At 58.6% G+C, this 6,000-nt stretch overlaps 1 protein-coding gene across 1 annotated transcript in view; it reads left to right on the top strand.

Annotated features, from left to right (window-relative positions):
- The window catches only part of MBP (myelin basic protein), a 65,565-nt gene continuing 59,565 nt past the window's right edge, over positions 1 to 6,000 (top strand). Inside the window, 1 exon segment of the mRNA XM_024580217.4 lies at positions 1 to 158. The gene's annotated coding sequence lies outside the window, so the exon portion shown is untranslated.

Below are 6,000 nucleotides of genomic sequence, written 5' to 3'. Positions count from 1 at the left end.
GTCACCGCTGCGCGCCAGTGAGGACGAGCCTCCCGCCGGGCGGCCCGAGTCGCAGACCCGGAAGGCGGCGCCAAAGGCCCCGGGGACCCCGTGCGTGGGGCCGGGCGGCGGCCTGGACCCCGTGCAGTGTTCCGCGTGGCAGCGGCGAGTGCATCACGGTGGGTGATTTTCCTGGGGACGGCGGCGCTTTGTGTGTGTGCGCTGCGAGCGGGGAGCGGTGACCAGGAGCGGGTAGGCAGGTGGTGGGGCAGGTGGGGACAGGTAGCAGCAGGTGGCGGCCCGCGGCCTCCCTGTGCTCGTCGGTGCGGGTGTAGATGCCAGTCTGGAATCGGCGGGTCTCCGGGCTGGTCTCTGTCCAGACTTGGCCTGGGTCTCTCAGAAGCACTTGGGCTGGGGGTGGCCAGGACCAAAGTGGTCGCTCTGGGAGTGCAGAGACGATGTTGGTGACGAGCGGGCCAGAAGGCTCCGGGTCCCTAGGAGCTTAAAGTGCTTTCTAATTCTTCACCTGGAGTGGAGCCGACCACCCCCTTCTCTACACCCTGGAGGAGGCTCAGCTTCCCTTTGGGCTGGCTCCCAGGAGGCAGTGACAAGCGACTGGCCTGGCTTCCGCCTTTGCTGGGCTGTCCGGGCTTGGCCGCTCCACCTGCACCCACCTGCCCGCCGGCACTGGTGCAGCCCCTCCTGGGCAGGAAGCCTTCCTGGCCCGACAGCCTGGAGGGGCAGCCCGAAGGTGTGGGGCGTCTGCAGCCATCCCTGGGGCCCAGGCGACTCCAGGTCTGGCAGGCTGCCGGGGCAGCGCCCGGGGTCCCTGAGGGTCTCCCTCTTTGGCCCCGCGGGGCGGGGCGGGGAGTAGGGTTTGTTGAAAGGGTCGGTTTCTTTGGGGATCTCAGTGGGACGCTGGCAGGAAATGGGTGCGCTCTGGTTCCTGGTTCTCTGTGCGGCTGTTGCCAGGATCTGAGAGAGAATCAACACCATGTGATCCCCTCTTCTGCACCGCGGAAGTCACTGGCACAGCTGGGGGGGTGGGCGCTGTGATACCCTCACAGGCGGCTGAGGGTTTCAGGGGAAGCAGACTTTGCCGGCGTCGGGGAGGGGGACCCTATTTAAGACCTGTGGTTTGGGGAGAAGACTGTAGCCTGCCAAGGTCAGAGAGACATTTTACAGACCAGCAGCCCAAAGGTCAGGGCTACCCTGTCTGGGCTCAGTCCCTCGCCCGCACCACAGGCTCCCTGGTGGCCACCTTTGAGCGAGTGGGCCCCAGGCGTACAGAGCCAAGGTGGGGGGCGCGGTGTGGCTGGGAAGAGGCAAGTCTTCCGGAGGACCCGCCAACCCACTCCCCCAGGAGGAGGCCCACCTAACAGCTGTTTCTACCGGCTGAGGGAGGCCGCCCATCACTCGTTTTAAACCGAAACCGCGATCGACTGCCCTTAACATTGTTGTGAACTGTTGATGTGCAGGAACCCCCAAGGGATTCCCTGTTCTGAAGTGACTACTTTTTCTAACTCGGGGTTAAACAAAGCTATTTTGTTCCAGGGCACTTTGAAAATCTTTCTAAAGCATCACCTTTCTGCCCAGAGATTAGAAAGTTCAGGGACAGCTCCCGCCGTGGTGGTCCCGCCGTGGTTTGGGATGCCGGGTCTGGCAGTGGTCCACCAGGACGACGTGAAAAGCCCTTCTTGCGAAGGTCCTATTTCTGCCTGAGTTTTTAAGTGCTCATTTCAGGTTAGTTTGTTGGCTTTGCACTTTCTCTCTAGATTCTTTAAAACGGGGACGCAGTGCCGGCAACCGTGTGGGCGTCCTTTCCACCCGTGTCCAGTCGCACTTACTGACCACTGCCCACGCCAGGGTCTGCTCTGAGAGCCGCACGCCATCTCGCCACTGTCCCGACAGCCTGGGACGCTCTCCGTTCACGTCACTACCCTCTTAGGCCCTCGTTTCCACTGATGAGACAACCAAGGCCCACAGACACCCGGCCCCACGAGGCCCAGTTCCAGGAGCTGGTCACCGGCCCCGGTGGCCGCCCCACACGGCCTTGGGGAGCAGGACACAGTTCATCAACCTTACACACCTGCCTCCCTCTTCCCCTGCTAATTAAAATCCCACCAGGAATGAGCTGCCCCTCCCAAAAACACGCTTCCTCCTCGGAGTGATGCGGCCACAGCGGTGCCGTCACACGCCTGTTAGTCATCCTCAGCTCGCCTTCCTTAGCTGTCAATAAAAGGGAAGTATTCTGATCACTTAGTGTCATTTTTAATGAGTAGCCACAAAGCAGTAAGACAGTTCTGTGGGCCCGTTAAGAGGCACGGAAGGAAGCAGACGGCAGCTGAATGTGGGGGCACCAGAGCGGGCTTGAGCAGTGCAGCGGGGCGCCTGCTGTTCAGGGCAGGCAGAGACGCCGCCAGCGGCTGGCCAGGCCTCAGAGATGCAGAGCCAGGAGGGGATGCCTGCCGGTGACTTCCTGCAAGGGGCCGGGGAGGCAGGGCCCACCGCCACAGCTCAGGCGGCCAGGAGCAGGCCGGGGCTCCCAGCGGAGCTGAGGCTGCCTGCGGAGGCAGCATCTCCCTCCCGCTGCAGCCAGACACTAACCTGGGTTCTGCAGCTGCCGGGAGGGCCTCACACTCGGTCACTGTTACAAACCCAAGCGTGTGGGTCTGAATGTTACTTCTCCCTGGACTCTGTGGCCCCCGCTGCTAGGTGCGAGGCTCTGTGATGAAAACTAGATCGGCGCTCAGAGGACAGGGACAGACAGACAGACGTAGATGTAGGTGGGGTCTCTGGACTATGTGAAAAGCCCTAAAACTCCTAGCATAAAGCCAGCCACCCCGCAGGAAGCGGCGTGAGGGAGCCGGCTGGTGTGGAAGAGAGACCCGGCGGGCTAGGAAAACACACGGAGGTGGACTGCCCACGCGTCCTCGGGAGCTGAACGTCTCCCAGCGAACAGCGCTGGCTCTGACTCACCGTGTGCCGAGGAGGGGGAGGGTACAGAGGAACAGACACCGAGAATGAGCTGGGGAAGTGGGAGGGGGGTGTCTCCTGACGCTGCGGCCTCGCTGCCAGGTGTGTCCTCCAGGGAGAGGCTGGTCTGTGTGTGCGAGACACACGCACAGGCCAGTCATGGGGGCCATGTCCGGGTCTTTTTATTTTGAGATGATTGTGCATTCATGTGCAGTTGTGAGAAATAACACGGAGAGCCCCGCACACCCTTCAGAACACCCTGCAAGACTGTAGAACAGTATCGCAGCCAGGAATCCACACAGACACACCCACCAACCTTCCTGAGGTTGCATGTTGTCACATGTGGTTCTGTGTAATCTAACACACATGTAGAATCGTGTGACCACCCCAGTCACTTGTGGCAGTTCTGTCATGCTGCCCCTGAAAGCTGCAGCCACCTCTCCCCTTCTGTCCCCCCGAGCCCGTGGCACACGCTGACCCTGCCCTGTAATTCCGTCACTTTGGGAATGTGGTGCCAGTGAAATCACACAACGTGCAACCGTTGTAGGTTGGTTTTTCACCAAGCACACTCCTCCCGAGCGTGTCGGTAGCTCATGCGTTGTCACTGCTGAGCCGGGTTCCATGGTGCAGAGGGACCCCCCCCTCACTGTGCACCGTCGTTCAGAGTCCCCACTGTCCCTCCACAACCTCAGGGTCTGTCCTGAGCCTCCGTTCCGTTCACGGTCGCGGTGACGTCTGTCCCTCTCTTTGTCGGCTGCAGAATGGTCGGCCGTATTGATTTCCCCCGGGAACTAGCTTTTGGTTTCATTGGTTTTTCTCTGTTGTTTTCCTGGTTTCAGTTTCATCGGTTTCTGTTATCTTCAGTATTTCCTCCCTTCTACCATCTTCGGATTTCTCCTTTTTTAGTTTCTCAAGTTAGCACTTAGATTGTCGATTCGAGAACTCTTTTCTGATGTAATCACTTGGTGCTATAAATTTCTCCCTCAGCACTACTTCAGCCATGCCCACGTATTTTAATGAGTAAAGATTTGGATCCTAAAAAAGGGAGAGAAACAGACAACTATCCCATGAGTAGGATTATAGGTGTACGAGGTCTGTCCAGGAGGCGTCCGGCCATGCACTGTGAAAGACAGAGGCCTGTAGAGAAGATAAGGAGACACTGTAGTAGGACAATGACCCCTCAGTCCCCTTCAAAGTGGGCACCTTGGGACCTCACACAGGTCTCCCAGTCGCCATCAGCTGCCCCGTCGCATTTTCCTGAATCTTATCAGCAGTCTGAAATCTCTTCCCTTTCAAAGGTGATTTTAGTTCCGGGAAAAGCCAGAAGTCACAGGGCTGTAGAGGGGCTGAGTCACTTGGGTGATTTGATGTTTCACCAAAAAATTCTGCACAAGACGTGATGCATGAGTGAGCATGTTGTCACGATGAAGCTGCCAATCACCAGGTGCCCGCCCGTAGCTGCGGCCTCCTGAATCATCCGAATACTTTCTGCAGAGGAACGTTCAAGCTTAACACAAAGTCTGATGCAGATTCGTTGCTCTGCTCGCTCAGTCATCTTGAATGAGCCAGCCACATAGGACACACGCTCACTCAACGGCGTCTCCCACCCCCACCGACTAGTACAGGGAAGGCCTCACTGTTCACGCATGCGCATCCCAGTCCACTCTCCTTGGCTGCCAGGTCACATCGGAGTCGTGCAAACCATTCTTGTTCTATTAACAACGGCTGGACTTTTTCTGGACAGACCTTACATATATTATGGTGTAGTCTCAGAAGCCACAGTAAATTACCTAGAACTTCAGGTATCCACAGAGGTCGAGTTCAAAGTAACAACACTGAATGGGAAAGAGCAAGTTACAGAAGAATAAGTAAGGCATGATTCATTTCTTGAAAAAACGCACATGTAGCAGATACAGAAACCCAAGCAGGCGGGGCCACCCACCAGCCCGTCACCTCCGCCAACCGCGCTGAGGGCCAGTGCGTCTCACAACACGAAGCAATCGCCCTGGCAACTCCTTCTGCATTTTGAGGGTCTCAGTACCTCCCAAGGAGAAGCAGCATGTCAAGAAGAGCAGCCTCATTTCCTGTGAGAAAGCTGTGGCTTCAGGCCTCAGAGAAGCTCCCCCCTCCCAGTCAGTGTCACCCCCTTGTCCCCACCCAGCAGCCACTGACCCAGTTTCAAAATCAGTGTGTCCCGAGGAGGTTGCCCTTCCTCACTTTCCAGAAGTGCAGGGCTCCTGCTGGCCCTGCTCGCTGCTTGCACCGTGCAAGAGCTGGCCTCCCACTTTGGGGGGCCCGATGACATGGGCTGCCCCGTCCTGCCCACCCCTGCAGCCAGAGCCGCCTGCAGGCAGGAGCCCAGCGCCCAGTGCAGGTGAGCTCCTCCCACCGAGACCACGCCGATGCACAAGGCCACGAGCACACTCACCCCCAGCCTAAGCCGAGAGCAACCCTCCCAGCCCTTACCCCGCTGCACCTGGAGTCTGATCCGGAAAGGAGAGGCAGCCGCACGCAGCCCCACTGGGCCAGATCCGGCCATCGGCGGGGTGGAGTTGTGGGGAGACCAGATGGCAGCCGGACTGACCCAGACCCCAGATCCACTCACCGGGCCATGGGGCAGGGGGCACTAACATTCCCCTGGGCGTCTGCCAGTCGCCTGCATACGTCTCATCCAGGATTCCTATTAACTGCAGTCCCACGACCCATCTCTGCCTCACCTCAGTCTTGGGGAGCGGGCCCGGGAAAATGAGTTTTCATGAGCTCCCCAGTGCCTGCCGAGGCCCCAGGCTCCGAGGAAAGGCGGGGAGCGGACGATGAGTGCCCAATGTCCACCTAGGTCTGCACAGGTGCCCGGACGTGCTTCCCACCCGCTCCCAGCAGGCTCGAGTGCACCAGGCATTCTTCCTGTTTACTGACAACTGGCTCTACGCGAGAAAGAGCGCCTCCTGCAGGACAAACCTCTGTGCTGACAGTATATTTTTATGTATTCGCTTAGTTTTGATACTTCCTCCACCGTCAGAGGGTAGCGTTTAGTTCCTGCCTCAT

Source organism: Desmodus rotundus, chromosome 10 (genome assembly GCF_022682495.2).
Source record: "Desmodus rotundus isolate HL8 chromosome 10, HLdesRot8A.1, whole genome shotgun sequence".
Taxonomy (NCBI): Eukaryota; Metazoa; Chordata; class Mammalia; order Chiroptera; family Phyllostomidae; genus Desmodus; species Desmodus rotundus.
This window is presented reverse-complemented; position numbering and strand designations above follow the sequence as displayed.